Source organism: Anser cygnoides, chromosome Z (assembly GCF_040182565.1).
Source record: "Anser cygnoides isolate HZ-2024a breed goose chromosome Z, Taihu_goose_T2T_genome, whole genome shotgun sequence".
Classification (NCBI taxonomy): Eukaryota; Metazoa; Chordata; class Aves; order Anseriformes; family Anatidae; genus Anser; species Anser cygnoides.
In genome coordinates this window covers 81,816,479-81,839,474 of record NC_089912.1, presented here as the reverse complement: position 1 = coordinate 81,839,474, position 22,996 = coordinate 81,816,479, and the positions used below count along the sequence as shown (strand labels likewise).

At 41.6% G+C, this 22,996-nt stretch overlaps 1 protein-coding gene across 4 annotated transcripts in view; it reads right to left on the bottom strand.

Moving 5' to 3' along the window:
• The window catches only part of KANK1 (KN motif and ankyrin repeat domains 1), a 127,599-nt gene that overhangs the window by 79,018 nt on the left and 25,585 nt on the right, over positions 1 to 22,996 (bottom strand). For all 4 annotated transcript variants that reach the window (XM_066987889.1, XM_013192146.3, XM_048051706.2 and 1 more), the window contains exon 2: positions 16,299 to 16,426. The gene's annotated coding sequence lies outside the window, so the exon portion shown is untranslated. The remainder of the gene's footprint in view (positions 1 to 16,298; positions 16,427 to 22,996) is intronic.

Sequence of the window (22,996 nt, the reverse complement as noted above, 5' to 3'; positions counted from 1 at the left end):
TCAGAGACAACACTAGGATGCAACTTTTAACTTCTCATTACTAAAAACTCAGGCACAAACATATGCTAAGGCTAATACAAAGACAGGTACAAGGAGATTTCTCCTGTTTCTATCCTTGATGTTGTCCAAAACCTAGAACGGCACTGTTCAGATAATTCTCTTTAAGAACCAAGTCTACAGTAAACGCAATATTAACAGAAAAAAACTTGGCTTTCAACCCACACAAGTACAATAAAGCTGCCAAATTATCTTTCCTATGTAGACATTTTAAACTAACTCCCCCGTGATGACTGTGTGCCTAACGTTTTCTGTTTCTTTCATACATTATATAAATATATGCATCTGGTGACAGGTTTAGAAAGATTTATGAAAATGCTCTGAAGCATAAAGCAGAACACTGCTGAGAAAACAACTAAATTTTCATAACAAAAAAAAAATCCTCCCATCCAGTGAAATAGTTGTCAAGTGCCAGCCTGCGATGACTAAAGCTATACAGCAAACCTATTATACTCCTGCATATCCTATGCAGAGTATCAAATGAGGGCAGAGTACAAGCTGCTTTTCAAAAATTAAACCATTCTGGTAGTGTTAAATAGAGTGTGCACCTGTATGTGTTGTTTCAGAAGATGCAGAAAATCGCATACCAGATGCGGTACAGATTTATATGTCTGCTGAAACAGAAGTTATCTCCACACTGTCCTTTGGTAAGGTACCACAAGAAATAACACTTTTCCTAGTAGCTTGTCTCTGGTTTGCCACTGATAAGAGGTTCTCAGGATCTCAGTTTCTCAAGCTTATCTCCTCTCTTACAGAAACCTAAGCCAGCAGTCCTACTTTCCTTCAGAAGGACATTTGATACAAATGGCTGACGAGGGAAAAGTCCCTGATTCCTCCAGGACCTCTTCTCCCAGTGAGTGTCATTTGTGCACATGCAAGTGAGTTGCTGCACCTCTTTGCCAGCCAAACACCTCCCCACTCCCCCATCTACTCCTCCTCGTGCCCACTAACTCTGGAGGGAACAAGGAGGAACCAGCAGGAAGCTTGTACCAGCCTCCCTCCACTCTCACGCCCCCCAAAAAAGTGGTTGCTTGTCCCACGCACAATACATGGCCAAGGCAAGTCAATGCTTTGAGGCTTCTCCTTGGCTCCCACAGATATGAAATCTGAGGAAGGGATCCATAATGCATAGAAATAAAGCCTGAGGCTGTGCAATATTGCTGCCCTGGGGGTGATGGTGGTGGGGGAATAAGGCTCAGCCTTGACCTTACTCCCCTCTCCCAGACTTCCCAGTCCATGGGCAGTGCCCATGTCCTCGTGGTAGGCAGCTGCAGCAGCGTTCCCTCTGCGTAGAGGACAGTCACTCTACAAAGTCAGCCTAACCATCAGGGACAAAGCATGTAATAGTGCATGTGATAATTATCACCTGTTTGATTTGTAATCAGTATTCTCCAGGATTAATTGCCCAAGGAGTGGAATAGGAAGGATTATTCTGCTCATGGGTTGCTCCATCATGCCTGCACATTCAAAGGCACATATATCACCTGCTGCTTTGGATAGGGCTGCCTCATTTCCAAACCAGATTTTAATTTTGAGAGCAAGCAAGAAAGCAGTTTTGAGTTTTGCAGCAGCCTTCCTCCACTTAGGAAGGAGTTGTAATCCTCCTTAGTGCTTTAGTTACCTTCTCAGCTTCTTATGGAAAGGACAGTTTTTGTAATGGAACAGCATATCTTCCAGTGCCTCGGAACAGGCAACAGTGCTATCTTCCAGTTATCTCACAATCTCAGTTGTAGAGACTGTAATAGAAGACAGCTTGTAAACAACAGAAGCAAGAGAAGATAGGGCAGTATTTGCAGAGCTGCTCAAGATCCTGCCCCACACACCAAAAAAAAAAAAAAAAAGCTTCTGGCTTGTAAGAAAGTCTGAAGTTTTGGCCTCTAGAGTTGCTGTCGCTGTGAGACAGGACACAAATACAGCTAACACCTTTTAACGTCGGCCTGCACATAGTTGAAAACATATGTACTATATACCATAACAGAGCCACCTAATGGACAGTGCGTACTACATGCATGGAGCACAAGTTCTGTCCTTCAAATAAGCTTCATTATAGCAGGTAACAACCCCTTTCTTCTGCAAAGCTGTCATGGGACTTTGGGAAGTGACCCCCAAAATCTCCTCCTGAATTGCAAAATTTGCCACTTCAGAAAATAAACTCACAGTTTAAGCAACAGAAACATAGCAGTGGTTTGCAGGCAAACAGTATTTTCCCTTTTAAAACATGCGCATTTTTAATATGCACAGCATGCTGGAGTCAAGAGCAAAAGAATGCCTTGCTTCCCATGAGGAGAGAGAAAACAATCACATTTAGGGTATATTAACAGCTATTAGTACCCTAGACAGAAGTGCTCAAAAAACTCTCTGCAGGGATTCTAATGGTTCCTTATCACGTAGGAGCAAAAGCAGGCCACAGGTGCCTGAGATTAACAAATAGCCTGATGAAAACAGCTTTTATTGCTTACAATCAATGAGCAAGAGAACAAACACAGGATCTTGCAGGTCTATCCACTAAAAGAATATGCTTCTGGACTTGAATAGATTCTGCCTCCTAGAATTAAACAGGATAATTTTACATTTCACTCTCCATTGCCTAAGAGTTAAATTGGCTTTTGCAACTGTATTCTGAAACCCAGCATGCAGCACTTTCTTGAATTGCTGTGTGTGAAGAACAAAACAGTGAGTGTCAGAACAGAAATAAGTAAATAAAAATAAAAAATTGCCATTACCATGCAGTTCTGTCTCATTTTTGCACAGGTTCTGGCTCAGAGTCTTACTCAGTTGATTCACTTCACCAACACAGCAGAGATGTTTTTCTTCCATCAGGCTAGCTTTCTGCAGAGCAGCGTGTTGCGGTAGCATTGCACACTTTACGAAGTGTGCATTCCTACTGCCCTCCTTGTCTCCGTGGCACAACTCCCCAGTGCTCACCTACACAAGGAAACTTCCCAGCTGAAAATTCACGCTCCCCCTGCCTTTTTTTCAGGAGTGGAGTCTAAACGTATGCTAAATATTTACAGAGAAAGCAAGGACTTTTAGTTTTTAAGCCTAGTGCTCAAGAAAGGTGTGTGTTTTATAACCCCGGTAACGAGGATGCTGTCAGCATGGCAGTATATAGAACTGTTGGTCATCACTGATGAGTTCAAGAACACAGAATAAGCCCTGGAAGAGCTGTCTTCTGCACTGCCATCATCCCAGTGCCTGCGCCCAGCATTGGTGTCGAGGTGGGCTGAGCTCCACAGCAAAAATGTGACACAAAGGCAAGGGGGCAAACCCACGCGTGACCAATGCAGCAAGACCTCTACTAACTGCTAATGACAGGGGATTGCTTAAAACCTTTTATCCATCTACTTTGTGATGTGGCGTGATACGATATGGTACTAGTGCAGCTCTGTGAATGACGGTTCCTTTCACTGATTTGTTAATGCACTTTATGGACATCACTTCTCACTGCTCTAAAGGGAACACTGGCAAAACATGACGCTGTAATAATATCCATGGTGCAATATAAAAATTGAATCACAAGGCCTTTCCAAAGCACTCAGTGGAGAAAATACGAGAAATAAATTAAGAAAAAAAATAATAAGAAAAAAAAATAAGGAATAAAAAAGAAAAAAAGCAAAGGTGTTCTACTTTTATCATCTAAGTTACGCAGCAAAAACCATCTGCAACAAACCAAAGTCTATTGCAAGTTTCTGGTGCACTCACTGCAGCTCTTTGCTTTTCCAAAGTTATTCATTTTTTCACTCCAACCATTGTATTTATTGAGGTTTACAGAGACAAAAACAGCTGTAGGCTGTACAGATTAACTGTATATCAACACATTCCCTACTGTAAACTACTTTAACCACATCATTACTACACAGAAACTCACATAACTTACATTTGGGATTTAAAAAATGGTGACAAAACAAATGCCTTTCAAAATTTTAAACACTCCCAGCCCCTCCTTTAAAAAAAAAAATCCTCCCTGTCCTGATCAAAGACAGCCATTGCTGTCTGAAGAGGTATCCTCCCCACAGCTAGTAACTCATACAAAAGACAAGGTCATCCGATTCACTATTTATTCTTTTATTTTTTTTAAACTTTTGGTGAACTGTGTAGCTCCCAGTAAACAAGAAATAAAGCTGTTTCTCCTGCTTTGTCTGATTAGTGTTCCACACAGCGAGGCACAAGGAAGAAAGCCCTTTACATCAAACTTTACCAGCAACATGGGGCGAAGTTGCATCTTAAGCATACAGTGTCACTGCACTGGGAACTACTTTTGACCTTCAGGGTTATTTTTCCCCAAAGTTACCGGAAAGGGCAGTGACCCCTTTCATGTTTCGTGGTATTAAAAAGTTGTGTAGATTTTTAGCTTTTAGACACTTAATCTCTTACTTAACTCTTAACTTAACTTAATCTCTTACTAACTCTAAATCAGTTACTACTAAGGTATTCAGTGTGCTCCGTCTTTTATTTCAAGTCCTGAAAGAAAAACAGAAAGCTATTCCCCCAGCCTTTCAACAGGGATGGTTTTCCACTATGATCCATACCACCAACACAAACCTTACCAAAAAGAAGTCTTCATAAGTGGAATAACATTGTGACTTGGCACGTTCTCTGATATCATCAGTTCACACCTTTTTTTTTTATTTTACAGGCTCTTATAAAGTCTTTTTATGTGGTCCTGCCTGTATATTCATTATTCATATATGAAGAGCATATGCAACTGGAACTTAAGGTTCAGGGCACAGAGTTCTCTGGGTAACAACTGCTGTAGTCAGCTCATCTCTGACTTAAATTATCTGTACCATCACTCACAATGAGTCTTGGCAGAAATGCCCAACCCAAGAACAGAAAATTTTGTAGTACTATATGAGGCAACCCCTAATTACCTACACAGCAGGAAATGTGAAAGTCAGCCTCTGAAGCTGAAACAAGCTTATGATATTTCTTTCAAAATCTGGGCTTTAGAGCATTTGTTGCTCAATATATTAGCAATCCCAAAACCAATAAGATAAAATAAAATAAGATAAAATAAGATAAAATAAGATAAAATAAGATAAAATAAGATAAAATAAGATAAAATAAGATAAAATAAGATAAAATAAGATAAAATAAAATAAGATAAAATAAAATAAAATAAAATAAAATAAAATAAAATAAAATAAAATAAAATAAAATAAAATAAAATAAAAATAAAAAATAAAAATTAACCATCTCTAAAGCACATGCACAAATCTTCACATAATTATTTAAGGTACACATTCAAAAACGTGCTGTGCAGACAGGTTAGCACCACAGCTAATGCTGGACTGTCATGAGTTAGATAGGTAATCCTCTGAGGGCCAAACCTGATACAAAAGAAGTGCTCAAAGCTGCAGAGTGAACCAGCAGAAGTAAACTCTTTTTCCTCTCTCAGCTCCTTCACACTACAATTCATTGCCCATGCATGTTCCCAGGTTCTGTATTCACAAGACTGCTTTGTCTTCTAGATTCCTTGAACTTCTGAGCACTTTGTTTTCCTAGGTGTCTGAAGAGAAAGCTTATTTCCAATACCATCCAAGCTATTACTCAATGACCAATGATAGATCGTAAATTGTTTCAGATACCTAGCAAAGGACACAACCCCTCAGCAATCTCTCCTTTTCAACATAAAGTTGCTTGTGCCGTCCAAAGAGAGATTCAAGCTTTAGTCAAATTACTGATTTTTATTCCTATTTATTTTCAATTAAAAGCCAAGCTAGCCAACCTCAACCAAGCCACATTATTCTGCATTTAAATCCACACTTACCTGCTTAATGTCCTCAGCCACAACTAAGAGGAATTTTACAGACACCTTACAATGCACAGCCAAACATTAAATAAACACACACACACAAAATAACAAGATGCATACTTCTGCAGCCAAGTTACACCAAACAAGCCAAACTCCTCCCTGAATAGAAATTCCATCAATTACTGACTTTAAAACACACTCTCCTGCCTTCTCCATTTCTCTTTAAAATGTCAAGAATCCTGCTGAAATACACCTTTTTCTTCCCCCTCTTAAAACAGAGGGAAGCTGGTACTTAATTTTATACTGAAGAATTTGGAGCAAAACGAAGAGAACAGTTAACACGAAGTGATGTGACAGAGAAAAAAGTTGGGATGCCAGCACTGCTCACAAATAAGGAGTAACCTGTCAGAAAACACCATCCCCTCTTCCCTACAATATTTAATTTGGCCAGAACACGTAATAATCCATCCTTCCCTAAGGACAGATTTAAAAGGAGATGTCTTACCACCCTTCTGAATTTAGCACAAGAACTGTTTTTCCCTTTGGGAATCATGGACAGACTCCAGCAACTCTGAAAATGTTGGTGGTTTTTTTCACCCACTCTTTTGAAGGTGTTCAGTAGTTTGAAAATTAGTTTAGAAAAAAAAAATCAAAAACACAACATTACCTGCTTACCTTTCAGAGAATTAATTTAGAGGTTTTTAAGGAATGTTTTAAGCACAACAGCTATTAGCTGCTCCTAACACTGAGCCTCTAGCACTCACATAGTGCTGTGCAAACACTCGTCTGCCCCAATAGCCATGGGCTCCCCTCTTCTGTCCTCTGAGAGGAACTAATGCAGGAGCAGGAGACACCACAGGAGAAAGAAGCTACTGGAGAAAGGAGACAGAGCCTCAAGCTCATGGTGACTTGCCAAAGACCTGTGCAAGCTCATTTTAAAGATCCTATTAGAAAGTGCACTCGTGTTACACCCCGAAGGACTGATGGTTGCCGTCAGCAATAACAAATACTAAGTGCCTGTGCCCAGATCCATCTGGCATGACCGTGGCATTGTTAGCATATGGACCTTTACGCAATTTGGGAAGCAACACCATGCATATTTTCCTTTTGCACTCTTCGTTATCAAGGAAGATGCACGTTTTATCAGTACTAATTCATCTTTACTGAGGCAGTTATGTCCCTCATCAGCTGCCGCTTCATGAAAGCGTGGCAGCAAAAGACGTCAAAACACTTGAGGCCAAAGTAAAGCAAGAGGTGAAGGCTGGAACAAAACTCACTGAAGTCACTTGTGATTTCACTCCAAAGTAAACCACAGGCTCCATCTCAGGAGTAAAGGTGATAACTCCTGAAGAGTTGTACTTAGTTCAGAACTATTAGGGAAAAACTTCCTTGGACATCACAACACATTAAGCGCTATCATTCATGATGTTCCTTTTAAATAGAATTCTCCAGCCATAAAAACCTATTTTGTATTTTTTAACTTCACTTTCCAGCATTGCCTTTTTATAGACACACTACATAAACCTTTCTGGAGTAAAATATAAACAAAATGATACAAACAAGAGTCTGCATTTTATAGCATGATATTCCACGTACACAAGAATATCCTGGGTTAAACTAGAAAGGGGATGGGTGAGGAACCTTGAAGAACAGCTTAGGATCCTGCTGGATCCAAAACTTTACTCATTTTCCATTTCAAAGCAAACTTCACTAGAAAACAGATCATGCTTCAGATACTTAATTTGCAGTGAGGCAACACGTAACTGCTTATTCAATTATTTTGTAATTAGTTGGAGACACAATTGGTCTCCCAAACAACATGGCTCAGTTTCTATCTACACAGCAAATTTTCTGCCATTTCTAACCACATTTGTTTATACTGCATATATCTTAGCCATGTTTGCATTGATGCACACTGGGAAAATCTGTGCAGCCATCCCAGCACACCTCATTAAGAGCAGCATGAAAGGGAGTAGGGAAGAGGAGGAGGAGAAAAGAAAAGCACCCAGAGGCTATATGTGCTATACATAGCAGATGGGTAATGCACCTTGGCAGTCCACACATCATGGAAACTGGAGGAGACTCATCAGCCAGAATGGTTAGTGGGACAAGAGGGCTGAAAACTGCTCTGCCCTCTGCAAAAGGAAGGGACTTAACAGCTTTGTTGAAGAGACAAAGCATGATTAATTATCATGATTCAAGACATTGAATTAGGTAAGGACATAACTCCACTTACAGCAAGTTTTGCAGAAAATCCATTACTAGCAGAGTTGAAAGTTAGTTTGAGCTAGGTATCTAATGAATCTATCAAACAGCCTCACTAAGAATCAATTTTTGTCACTGCGGAATCCTTCAGAACAGGCAACAGCATTACTATCATGGTAATTCACTAAAATCAGCATGTAATTCATTATCCTTGAAATTAGTGGAGGGGAATGCAGTTTAACAAGAAAAAGAAGAAGAACAGATTTTGCCCATGTACCTGTGAGACACAATCTTGTGTCCGGCAACCTGGCAGGAAGAACTGGTGTTTGCACTGTAGACAGGAGCTGAGCTACGTTCTGCGACACTAATCCCACCCAGTGTTTCACCTGGCTATGTGGAAACAGACTGCCATGCTGCAGGCTTAAAACAGTGAGGCAATCAGAGCACAAGGCATCTCCATATTATAACCAAGACAGGTTTTGCAGCACTGATCAAGCCTGAAAGAGGCCGCTGAAATTTGTCCCACCCAAACAAGTTTTATGCATCTTTTTGTACGAAGAGAAGGGAGAATGGAAAGGAGTTTTGTTTCTCTCTATTAGGGCATGTTGCAACGTGTCATAGACAGAGCAATAGGTGCTACACCTGGGTGGGGATGGATGCGACTACAGGTTTTGCCCTTATACTCTGTGCTTTCAAAAAGAATATTTTTATTCAGTGCCTTTCAAAATAAATAAATAGAAGGTTGTCCACCCTCCCTGCCTTAATTCCTATACTGGAATGAAAAAACATAATATCTGATATTTTGATGCAGCTGAAAAGGAACTGGACGTACCACCTCAAAGTAATCAAAGGTTGTCAGCTTTTGTTCAGGGGCCAAGCCCACCTGCCTCAATTCTCACCTATTGCTCTGTATCATCTTGCACTGGCTGCTAAGTCTCACCGTCTGTCTCCCTGTGGGGGAATTGAACCTTTTTTTTTTTGTTTGTTTAAATCGATTTTCAGGCCCTTTTTCAACAGACTATTCCTACAACACCTACACTGGCTGTATAGGGTTAGTGAAACACCGATTTTGTTCCATTTCCTCTCATATTTTTAAAATCCAAGCTTACAGGGGATAGGAAAGACTTTGCTACAGCTGTTCGTGTGTCTTGAGCATGGCCTACAGAGATCTGTCACATGAATCTGGTCTCTCACCCACTTGTCAAGGCCTCCTCCACAACTGCTTTCCCAAGGGTAAATAAGTTGGGAGAGCTCAGGTCACTTGCATGGCAGATTTTTAACCTAGAAACCATTCTGAAATTCACTTGACCTTTCTGGATTCAGAAGTATTTTGTTAGTACAGGGAAATGAAGAAATGTCAGACTGCATTACCTCTCTTTTGTGTTTGTCAGATTACTTCTGATTCACTTCCAGGAAGTAAATAACAAGGTCAGAGTCAATTCATTCATGCCGGAGGAGAGTGCACAGATGCGGAAGAGGGGAATCAGTCCCCACTGCGCTTTGATGTTCCCTTATCTTACAGTGTATCATTACAGTAACCACTAATTATCACAGAAAGATGCTCTTCTAAATTAGAAACATTAGGAACAAGGAATTTTAAAGATTGTATTCCACTACTGAACTATATTTGTTTCAGGAAAAAAATGTATACGCACACACGCTTATACTCCAAAATCATCTCAATGGAAGAAAGTCTTTAAGTCTGAATTGTAACAATATGGCTGAACTCTGTTCTTCTGTATGACAATACAAATAGCCTCACGCTTGCTTAAAAAAAAAAAAAAAAAGTTTTATATGCATGCAAGTCCCTAATTGCCTGTATTATCTGTACAACCAAACCAAAGGTGTCCTTTTCCACCAGGACAAAAAAAATTTAGTTGTCTGCGTTATGTCTGAATTATAGACATGTCATCTACTGGAAAATTTGGCTCTTTGAGCCCTTGAGTGAATTATCGCAGACCAATCAGATGACTTGTGGAAAAACTTCCTGTTCCCCTCCAACAACAGCTTTCTAAGTAAGCCACAAAATTCATAACCTTGGTCATCAACACAGTCTATTTCAAGATGTTGATGCTTTAGTTTAAATCCTCACAGCCCCAAGACCCCTTCAAGATAAATGATTTTATATTAGCAGTGAAGGAGTTAGAGATTTACAAAGTCAATAAGAATTCATAACTTCTGCATTTTAATCATTCATAGCCACTGTATTTGATTTACCCCACAATTTCCATCAGAAAATGAAAAAGTTTTGAAGAATGAGTTATTCTCAATGTAAATCTCCAGCACACCTCTGTCAATCATGTTAGGCCTTTCCCCGTTAGTTTTTCCTGCCTCCTGATTGAAACTACACAGCCAGTTTAATTACTTCATTATTTAAAACTTCTTAACTGAAAAGGCTCTAAAAATATGGAAAGCTAAACTAATGCATAGTCATTCTCCATGGAATAGAGGAAAGCATTATAAACATCGGTATAGCTTATGAAGATCGACTACACTCATACTTTCTTCTATCCTAACATTTTGCAAAGAAAAAAAAAATCTACAGAGGTCTGGAATGCTTCTACTGAAAGATATGTATGCACACAGATAAAGAGGGAAATAACCCCCTAGTCAAAGACAATATTTGTTTGCCACAAAATGTACATTCTCTCTGTGATATTAGAATAATAATCTGTGGGAAGCTACCATTCCAGAAATTATAGCATAAAAAGAAGCTTCAGTTTTATTTGTAGGGAAGACTAAGCCTTTGATAGTTTTGCTGGCAAGTTTTATTTATTTTATTATTATTATTTTTAATTTCCAGTCTGTTGAGCAGCTCTTGTACCTTTGTTTAACTACAGGGAAAGAACTGTTCAGTTTACAGCACAGTTTTATATGCAAATTATGTTCTGTAGACACTACTCATCGTAAGTGTCAACAGGAGAAAAAAAGCCTGACAAATTTAAGGCTGTTGAGATTTTTCATAAACTTTGAAGGAACACTGAAATTACAAAGCACACTGAGCTCACTGTAAAGCATTTTCTCTAAGCATGTGCCAAATCATGTATATTAATGGACTTGTTAAAAAAATCTACTACGATACCTTATGCTCCATTTTCCATTTCTAATTATTTGTGACAATTTAAAAAGGAGTCCTGTCTTCTGCACACAGTCAGACTTCTTGTTTTCATAGCTCTCCCAAGTATGAAGCTTGTTTCTACTCTGTGGAAACATTTCTATTGGATTTACTTTCACTAGAAAAAAACAAGCTTTCACACCCACACAAATCAAGATTCAGGAGCAAATTCAAAGCTGAAAATGAAGAGACATTTTACTGCCAAAAAGATGGGGGGGCTCCTAACAAATCAGCCAGCTGTTGCACTAACAGCATCAAATAAAGAAATTGCGGAGCTTATTCTACTCTTTATCAATAATGCATGGCTGCGCACAGACAATTTATAGCTGTTTTCCATCACTAGGTATTGTGTAGTACTAAATTAAGTCTACAAAATTCAAGGACAGTCCACCCACACAGCTACTGTAAGCCAGCCAGGCCACTTTGAATAAACATTTTAAAGGCATAAAGTGAGTTTTATTAGCATGCAGATCCACAGCTCTTAGTGGACAAAGTATCGCCATTAAAGAAGTAAGAGTACATTTAGCAGAAAGAGCAATGAGTTGCTCTTATGCCTTACCTATAAAGAAATAGTAGATTATATATATACACTTACATGCAACAACTCAATCCTCTGAATTTATTACGATAAAAATCTGAAGCAAGTGAAGAATTTATTTTCAGCATTAGAAATTGATTGCTGTTCTCAGAAAATCCAAAGACAGGTGCTGAATGGGTCAACTTCTGACAACAAAAGAGCTAAGAAAAAGATGGTTTTGACTGGTTTTGTTTACACTCAGGTAGCTCTGAAGATTAATAGATTTATATTTTAATCCTTCACAAGTCATAAATCAGAAAAGCACACGTAAGGCTTTCATCAGCATAAAGAACTAGTTATCACAGAGAAGTCTCCTTAACAACATTTATGGCACGGGTACACAAGTGGGAGGTGGGGTTCCCCAGCAGGCACAGTTAAGCAAGAGATGGTGTGGCACGATCCAGTTATGTTCAGTCAGTCCTACCTCTTCGTGTCACAGCAGTCCTGGCACGTAGACGCGTTGTGTTATGTATGTCTGAAATATGAGCATTAAAGCACTGAGCACAAGAGCTGGTCACCAGCAGCAAGAGGATGCTGCTGCTGGGTCCGTGCACCCAAGTTTTACCAGGGCTCTGCTCCAGTGGTCACTGAGGAGCCTCCTGGGTCCTGCTTCCAGGGTGCAGTCAGGTGTAACCAGCTACAGCGTGGATGACAGCACCACCAGGAGGTGGGTTTGTGCCACGTTGCAAACTTCTGCTGCTGTTTCTAACAGAAACACTGTGCCGCCCCTCTAAAAACATCAGTAAGGGTGAGGTTTGTGACAGCTTTCCTATAAAAGCAAACCACCACTCCAGACAGGATCCTCCACATCTTGCTGGGTAGCTGGTGTGACATGATGATATCCCTGCCTGGAAAAGTTTTCTTGCAGTGTGGGAGGGTGAAGGATGTAATACAGCACAGCTGGGCGGTGTGATGGCTTTGTGGCATGTTTGAGCACAACTAAGAGCAGGAAGGACATAAGAAACAGGACTTGAGCTACATTTCTGATAAGCTTGTAAAGTGGAAAGCCTGGCCAAATAAAACATGACTGAATTTACTGTCAAGGTATGGAGAGAAAAAAAAATCAACTCTGATCAGTGAGATATTTGGATTTGCAATTGTTGAATTTTCTAATGAAAGTATATGATTTTGATGATCTGGATGAGGGAACTGAGTGCACCCTCAGTACGTTTGCAGACGACGAGCTGAGGGGAAGTGTTGTTCTGCCAGAGGGTAGGAAGGCCCTGCAGAGGGACCTGGACAGGTTGGATTGATGGCAGAGGCCAATGGGATGAGGTTCAACATGGCTAAGTGCTGGGTCCTGCACTTTGGCCATAACAACCCCATGCAGCGCTACAGGCTTGGGGCAGAGTGGCTGGAAAGCTGTGCAGAGGAAAAGGATCTGGGGGTGTGGGTCAATGTTTGCCTGAACATGAGCTGGCAGTGTGCCCAGGTGGCCAAGGCGTCCAACAACATCCTGGCTGGTGTCAGGAATAATGTAACCAGCAGGACCAGGGAGGTGATTGTCCCCTTGTATGCAGCTCTGGTGAGGCCGCCCCCCGAGTGCTGTGTTCAGCTTTGGGCCCCTCACTACAAGGACATCGAGCCGTGGAGCGTGTCCAGAGGACGGCTACAAAGCTGGTGAAGGTCCTGGAACAGAAATCCTGTGAGGAGCAGCTGAGGGAACTGGGGTTGTTTAGTCTGGAGAAGAGGAGGCTCAGGGGAGAGACCTTATTGCTCTCTACAGCTACCTGAAAGCAAGCTGCGGGGAGCTGGGGGTCAGCCTCTTCTCACAGGTAACTAGTGATAGGACTAAAGGGAATGCCCTCAAGTTGCACCAGGGAAGGTTCAGGTTGGAAATGAGGAGACATTTCTTCTCAGAAAGAGCAGTCAGGCACTGGGACGGGTTGCCCAGGGAGGTGGTGGAGTCACCATCCCTGGGGGTGTTCAAGGAAAGGTTGGACGTGGTGCTTAGGGACATGGTTTAGTGTGTGACAGTGGTGGTAGGGTGATGGTTAGACCAGATGATTTTGGAGGTTTTTTCCAACCTTAATGATTCTGTATACTACTGTGTAGCAAGTTTAACTTTACCTCCAGGAGGTGTGCTTTCTGGAAAAGCAGATACCCTTTCAAATGAAAGTATCTCATGGACCTCAAAAGCTAATCAGAGCTTCACTAATCACTGCGGAAAAAGTTATTTAACTGCTCCAGTGAGCCCAGATCATTCAGAAAGTAAGGGTCCAAACTTGACTAAATCTCACTGTAACACTGTGCCACAGCAACCAACCCCCAGAGTTTGGTGAAGCTGCTTCCACATTGCATCGCTGTGAAAGCAGAACCTGTCCGCTCTGACCTACAGGCAGAAATCATCTGAGATTAAGTTGAAGTGAAATCTAGTCCTGTTTGTTATAAAATGTTTTCTCCATGAATAAGCACAAGTATAAAGGCCTAGAGCTGAAAACTCAAAGGAAAGCAGCTGTTGGATATTTGTAATTTAACCTGCCAGGAGTACAAGGTTTTCTTCAGAGGTTTTCTTTATATAATAGGCTGAAGTCATGCTGTGAAAAGCAAAACTGCCATTTTGAAGTCTGAGGAGATTGGAGTAAAATCCTTGCTTAAATCAAGGCTTCAGGACAAAGCACTGAAGAAGAAGAAGGAAAAAAAAAAACAGAATCCCAGTGAAGTAACCTCGGCTTTATAAATGGAAATTAATTTTATGAAGCCTGCTGTTCAGCTCATGTTACCAAATGCAATTGCCGTGTAGGTCATTGAAGCAGTGAACTTTTAATTGGCTCGTGGACTCTGGCAGAGTTCAGAGATGCACAAAACACGCTCAGGCCATCTCCACCAAGCACACTGCTCCAGCAGGATGCTGGCCTTGCAACGCACAGGCCAAGCACTGAGGTATGTTAGCATGTCAGACAGCAGATCACCTTTTATTGCAGAGGTATCTGTACACAAAATGGGTGCTCTGTGGTCACAACCCTGTGTCTTAATGATCCGATGTGCTGTCCCATCCTTCCTGAGGAGTAGCCAGGCAGTCAGCAATCATCACTATTGTGGTTCCGTGACTGCTGATACAAGGCCGCTCTGGGTTTTCCAGCCTTTCTGCACTTATACTCTTCCTCTGTCTGCATGTTTCCTCACAGCCTCCTTCCCTCTTCTCCCATCCTGGACCTTGTACAGCCATCCACGCGTGCCCCCAGACATCCACGCTGTGACTACACTCATTTATTGACACCTGCCCCACTGCAGGGGGTATGCAGGTTGGGGCAGTGCAAGCTGGCAGTGTCCCCACTGCCACCACATCTCCTTTGCTCAGAAGGCTGTGCTTGGCTGAGGGCACGCATTTCCACAGCCAGGACAGGGCTGTGGCACGCAGCCACACAGGAACTGGGACAAACCTACAAACAGTGATAATAAGTTTCCTTATTTAGCTTTTTCTAAGCATTTCTCCTCCCTGCCAGCTACAGCCCTGCCTTGGGGCCCAGAAGCAGTTGTGTCTGCTTTCTCCCTGTACAAAGCAGTTTTGACAGCAGAAAAGACTGGATTCACCTCCCAGTGCCTTTCCCCAAGAAAAGGAGGAGCTTCAGAAGAGCAACAGCATGAGTGAGAGCCCAGGGCTGGTTTGGAATGTGCTGGCCCAGGGTCTGTCTGCACTCAAACTGCAATCTTAGCAGACTCAATGTTTGCTTGTCAGGAGATGAGTTCAGTTCTAGATGATCCCCCACTCACACAAACCCACAGCACACTGTAGAGCATGCAACGAGGTGGAGGGTAACAAGCCCTAAAAGTAAACAGAAATAGGAGTCAGTGGACACTTCAGATAGCAGCTGTCAAACCTGAGGGAATCCAGGAGTCAGTGGCAAAGAGGCCCTTTACAGAGCGATTAGCTCTCCAGGTTTGGCTTACCACATGTTTAATTCAGGAGGAGTCAGTCCCTGGTCACCCAGATGACCAGGGCAGGGGAGACTGTGCTGTGCACGGGGTGTTGGGCAGGCACACTCTGGGCTGCTCCAGTCTGTACCTGTCTACAGCTCAAAAACCAGCACCACTCCCACAAAGCAGATAATACGAATCCAAACAGATGGGTGCAAAATGCAGGTAGGTATTAATGAGAAGAATGACACCAGCAGCACCTCTACTCACAGCAGAATGGTCACTTTTTCAGCTACAGATGTGTTTGGCTTTTACAGTCTTCAGTTTTTCTTAACCATATTTTTGCCAATGAAGAACGTCTCAACCTGACATCTCAAGGAGACTGAAAACAATCTTTTCACTACTAAAACTTATTAATATATAGGTGAAGCATTAAGACATTTTAATGGAAAGTTATACAAGCACTTAAAGAAACTAGAACTGGTGATCTAGGAAAAGAAGTCAAGTTACTTCTTCATTGCATCTTATTTTTACCCTATTGAGGGTCAGTGAATTTAGTCATAACTGACAAATACTGGCAGTCTGGTCCAATCTAATATACAAAATACAGGTGTCATGTTAGTATGGTTTACTATAAAGCAAGAGATGGACTGAGGCAATGTGTGGGACCGTATTTATCTATTGTCTTCCCTCTCTCCCCTTACCCTCCAACAAAAAAAGCTGCATCTTACCTTAAAAGACTAACAGAAATGCTAGTCCTCTACTTCTCTTTAGCTTTAAGCTTCAGAAATAATGCAGAAGAATCAGCTAGTTCAATACTTCAGCACTTGACAGCACATTCAGGAATCTCAAAGTCATCCTACAAAAAGAGAAATGAAAAGTAGTCAGCGTACATGTTGGGCAATATATCACATGCTTAAAGCTGCAGATGCCTGGTAATGCCATGCTGCTAAACAATAATGAAGTTCACAATAATCACAAATATGAAAGGTTATGCCATTTTTGGCTTCCAAGGTGCAGTGCACACAAGCAATATTCTGGTTACAGCACCCTGGAAAAAAAGCATTCATCTTGCAACCAATATGTCACCCTGCAGTGCTTTCCCAGTTTAAAAACTCTGTTCAACCAACAGTCGATGCAAATGCACAGAAACAAAGCTCTGGACATGTCATGATAAACCAGTTAGGGAAATGCAGCAGTAAGTGTCTAAGGAATGGTAACCTGGTACTAATTTGAACTGAGAAATGTAGCAGGAGCCCACATGAGCTAAGCAGCAGTGCCATATGATCTGGGAGGATGCTTCTATATATGAAAGACATGGAAGCATTTTATAGACTGCAGTGAAAGAAGAGACAGTCTGCTTTGTCCCATTTCCCTTAATAGGCTTTTTAAGAAGTCTTATCTTGCAAGAATTTGCACATACTCCTACCTCTTACACAGTAGACACTGAGACTGAAGTTCATACCTGCACCACTGTGGCACACAGGATGGCTCTTCTCTTTTTCCCCACAGCAATTCATATGTTCTGCCACCAAGGTTTAGACCACTTATTTCTCAACTCCAGCTCACTTGGCATGTTTAACTCCTAAAACAAGCTAACTTCCCAAAACCACAGGCACACACACACAGATGCCACCAAGACCCCTGTTCCTGACTCTGATGCATCCCATCTCACAACCATTTGCAGGTATAGCCCAAGTCTGTACCCCAGAGCTGTGCTGGAGACCTTCTGTATGCAGATATTAAATAGTTGCATGCTGCTGCTGCTAGCACATTTGACAGCTGTCAAGGGATAGGACAGGAGAACAGTTTATATCTAACATGGTTACTTAAGAGTTCTGAAGATTATTTTATGGAAAAAACACATAAGGTTTTAACTGTGTACTTTCCTAGAGCTTCAGTATGGGAACACAAGTTGATCATTGGCCCAAATCTATAAAACTATAAACGTGCAGGTTTAATGGAATACAAGTAAATCATACCAGGTAAGAATTAAAGAACTTTTACTGTAAATTAATAGATAAACTGGCGCACAAAGCAAGACACAGACCAATGCCTCTACATATACATTTTTCAAATTCTACTCTGTTTACAAATCCCCAAAACAGCCTCCGAAAGGTAACTGTCTTCATAAACCAAAATAAGTGGCATTTTTCTTAGGACACAAGAGCTCTCAATTGCAACATGCAAGAAGCTGGGCAGGGACATCAGGAGACCAGCTTGGCTGAGACAAGACCCGCTTAGCCAAACTAAAACACAAAAGCAAAATGCATAGGCACTGGAAGCAGAGGTGCAGATACTGGGAAGATTATAGGGATGTGGCCTGGGAGTGCAAGGAGAGGATCAAGAAAGCCAAAGCACACCTGAAACTCAATTTGGCTAAATACATCAAACGACACAAGAAGGGTTTCTTCAAGCACATTGGACAGCAAAGGAAGATAAACTTTCCCTGCAATGAGCTGAACGTGAATGAGTTCTTCAACCTGCATAGAGAAGGCTGAGTTGCTCAACAGCTTGTTTGCCTCAGTCTTCGTAGGTAAGTGCTCTAGCCACATGGCCGGAGTCACAAAAGATAAAGGCAGAGACTGAGAGAATGAAGAACTACCTGCTGTAGGAGAGGATCAGATGTGAGACCGTCTAAGGAACCTGAAGGTGAACAAGGTCCTCTGGGACCTAATGAGATACATCTGCAGATCTCATGGGAACCGGTGGATGCAAGTTCCTAAGCCACTGTCCATCAGTTGCAGTCCAGCAAAGCTTCCAGTGACTAGAAAAGGGGAACACAACCCCCATTCTTACAAAGGGAGAAGAGGAAGACCCAGGGAACTACAGGCCAGTCTCATATCTATTCCTAGCAAGATCATGGAGAAGATTCTCATGGTAACTACACTCAGGCACACATAGAATAGAGAAGTGATTGCTGGCCCCTGACATGGTTCACTAAGGGGCAAACAGTGCCTGACAAATCTGGTGGCCTTCTACAACAGGGTTACAGCATTGATGGATAAGGGAAGAATAACCAACTTCATCTACCTGGACTTGTGCAAAACGTTTGACATTGTCCCACACAATATCCTAGTCTCTAAATTGAATTGGAGAGACATTATTTGACAGATGGGCTACTTGGTGGATAATGAATTAGTTGGATGGTCACACGCAGAGCCGAGGTCAATGGCTCAATGACCAAGTGGAGATCAGTGACTAGTGGTATTCCTCAGGAGTCTCTACTGAGACCAGAGCTATTTAACATCTTTGACAGTGACACGGACAGTGGGTTTGCGTGCACCTTCAGCAAGTTTGCAGACAACACCAAGCTGTGTGGTGCAGTCAACACGCTGGAGGGAAGGGATGCCATCCAGAGGGACCTGGACAGGCTCAAGAGGTGGGCCTATGCAAAAAACATGAGGTTCAACAAGGCCAAGGGCAAGGCTGTGCACCTGAGTCAAGGCAATCCCACCCATCTATACAGGCTAGGTAACCAGTAGATAGAGAGCAGCCCTATAGAGAAGGACTTGGGGGTACTAATGGATGAAAAACGACACAAGCTTGCACAGCCCAGAAAGCCGACCAGATCCCAGACTGCATCAAAAGACAGCTGGCCACCAGTTCAAGGGAGATAATTTACAGTGGCCTTCTATGAACCAAAGAGGGTCTACTGGAAAGCTGGAGAGGGACTCTGTCAGAAAGAGTAGCGACAGGACAAGGGGTAAATTAGTATATTAAACTAAAAGAGGGTAGGTTTAGATTAGATGTAAGGAAGAAATTCTTCACTCAGAGGGTGGTGAGGCACTGGAACGGGTTGCCCAAAGAAGCTGTGGATGCCCCATCCCTGCAACTGTTCAAGGCCAGGTTGGATAGGGCTTTGAGCAACCTGATCTAGTGGGAGGTGTCCCTGCCCATGGCAGGGGGTTGGAACTGGATGATCCAAAGTCCCTTTCTACCTAAATCATTACCTTAATATTACAGAATCATAGAAACTGTAAGGGTCTGTCTGTGGGAGGAGAAGAAAGGAAGGATTCTGCAGGAAAACCCAAGTAGGTGTTACACTCTAGAAAGAAATCATAAATGCAACATCTGTTACAAAACCAGAAATCCAAAAGTCCCAAATGTCCCCTTAGTTGAACTTTAAAATAGCATTCATTGCTCTTAAGTAACCAAAGTGAGAGCTCATTTCTTCCTCCCTCCATCTAGCATTTCCTCAATACATTCAACTATTGATTCATCCATTTACGCAAAATATAAACTTGTTTATGCTCCATACTAGATAGTCATGATATCCTGAAAATACTTTTCTTAGATTTTAGTTGCAATACATTCCAAGACAATCTCCACCTACACAATATTAAAAGTTAACGCATGAGGAAACTTAAGATGTTAGAAGACAATTATGTCCTTGGAGCTACATACTCACAGATAATGGCAAACACCAAAGTCATTGTGTTCGTGTATAACCTCCTGTTCCACACTTTTGTGGAAAGTGTTAAAGCAGCTTCCTGTAAGAGTTTCAAACTGATGCCAAGACTTCAGATCTTCAAGACATTCAGTCAATTACACATCCAGGCTGACATTTTGAGGACACAATAAAAGTGGTTTTCAAATACCTATTACCATACTCAGAATGCCTGGTCCCCACATCATGGTGTCATGATTGTTTAGATATTATCCATAAATCATTTTTGCTTCAAAAGATTGTCTTTGCATGCCCTCCCACAGCCATCTTATCTTTATCAGGTACTCACATTCATCTCAAGTGGGTGTTTATGCCCACACCTGATGCAGATTAGTTTGACAGCACAACTGTGTGACAATAAAGGCCAGGACTAGGGAATGGCTTGAGCTCCAAGATGAGCAAGTGATAACTTTGAGAGTTGCACCTCAGAAAACAGTCAGAAGTTCTCTGGGAGCTAAGATTTATCACATAGTTTACTGTTTTCCATGCCAGATAGAAAGAAAGCTTCAGCTTTGCCTTTTAGCCCAAACAAATCACAATATACACAATCATACTCCTACATATCTAAGCCCCACCAAAACAAAAACACTATGCTGCACACCCATTTTCCCTTAAGGAGAGAACAAACCACACCTAACAGGTGCTAATCAAAACATCAAACATTAGAAAACATTCTGACACAATAGAGATTTAGAAAAATATGCAACATCTCAAGCAAAATTTGAATCTGTATAAAACAGATGTATGTATCTTGTATCAAAAAGCAATTGTTCTTCTAAACTGCCTTGCAAATGGCAATCTAAATTCAGTCCCAGGAAGAAAACAGACTTAATCGATTACCACAACTGAGTGCTAAGTAGAAGCAAAGATAAGCAGAAATGAAAACAGACATAGTAAAACAGTTAAGCAGAGATTTTACTTACGCCAAGGGAGCAAGTTGGCTGATAAAGTTGTCATCTTTACAGGAAGCTCTAACCTTGATAATACTTTCAATTTAAACAAAGCTCGCTATGTAATAGATATTTTGCAAACTCACGTAGGCAGGGCTTCAACAACTTCTCATGGAAAGTCTATGTACTTCACAGGCATATTCCAGCTTGACAAGATCTCCACAGATTGGTAACAAGTACTCCATCTTCTCCTCTTTTCCATTTTAATATTGTTCAACACCTCCTCCCACACACACCTCCAACACATGCACCTCCCTCCAGCAGACAGACAGATTCACTTATCTAAAGAGGAATTTATGCTGGTCTGAAAAAACACCAGCCCCCTCAACTGCAAGGACATGCCTGGATAACATATTGAGATATGCCTTAGATGTTGTGTCAAATGCTTCAAAGTCAGTTAAAGATGCACTACATAGCACCAGAAGGGTAATTACACTCTCACTGGGGAGAAAAAAAAAAAAACATTTTAAAATAGATTTGTACGTGAAGGTAGCATTTCTAGAAGTAAAGACATTATTTCCTAGTGAATGTGATGTATTTTTGGACAGAAAGCTCCCAAGTAGCCAAAAGCAATATTGCATCTTGGTACACTTCACTGGCATAAGATCTCATAATTGCTAAAGGGAATAACTAAGGCTACGTCTGCATGGCACAAAGGACGATGCTAATTAACCTTGCAGAGACACTAATTAATCTGGGCAGGACGCCATGATAACATGACTACACTGCTGTCCTGGGAATCTCCCCATGCCAATGTATCATGCTCTTTGGTCATACACGCCCACACACACACCAGCAGTGTCTTTCACATTAAGGAGTCTTATGCTGAAGATGAATCCCCATAGAGAGGTGTTTCCTCTCAGAGGCTGCCATATAGATTTTTTTTCATTATTTAAATCTGGGGTCTATGGTATACAATACCAAACTATACACTTACATAATTCTTACCGAATAGTAAAATAATTGACTGGTGTTACAGAGGATAATTAAGCTGTTAGGAGGACCATAAGAGGATGTATTTACGGACAGTCTTCTTGGCATTTGAAAGTTGGCACAGAAGTTTCAGGACATCATCTCAGAGGGGTAACTGTAATAATGGTGATTGTCTATCAGCCTTTCAGCAGCAGCAGTTCACCCCACAACAGTCCAGTTTCTCATCTGGTCTCCAGACAGGGCAAGGAGGGGTGCTTGTACGTGCTAGTGTAAGTGTTCGCAAGTTAGTACATTCCAAATAGCAGATAATGGAGCCACTGTAGTTGTTAGCACATTTTCAAGAAGTTAAGTTGTTGCCAAACCAACTCCACAGCTTTCCTTTTAACATTATGGTGATTAAACAAGTCTTGGGCTATAGCCAGAACAACAGCTACCTTATCTGCTATAACTGATGCCACCTCTTGGTACAGAAACCAACTCTTCATATACTGCTAATGGACTTTGAGCTTCTTCTGACTTGTTAAAACACACACTGTAAGTAATAGTGTACTGAATAGCAGCTTTAAGTGCCTGTTCCAATAGGAACTGGTCTTTGAACATGCAGAGAGCAAGAGGAAGAGGGAACATTTGGCATACAACACAACCTGCAACAGAACATAGTCCGCCCAACAGTGCAGAACAGGAGAACACAGAATGTCATTCACTGTGGCACAAAACAAATCACAAAACAAGTCAGAAAGTCATTCTACTGCCAGGCAGAACAGGCAGTTTCAGAGAACAGCCCCTGTCTATCCCTCTTTCTCCTCTCCCTCCTTAATCCACATTTAAAACCAGGGCTTTCCAAGACTATCCTTAAAGTCCTAGACTTAGAGGATGTCCTAGACGTAAAGGATGGACTCTCAAGCAAGGCAGACCTTCTACAAAGCACAGCCCCATGAATTTATGCATGAGCTACTTTAGTGACAGAACTCATATTGCTGGTAAATGGGATACACAAGATCAGCTAGAACCTGGCAGGCAATGCTGGCTTCTCATGTTTCAGTTAGTTTGCAGGGGCAGAGGTAACAGCACAACAAAGGGCAGCTTCACCTTGGTC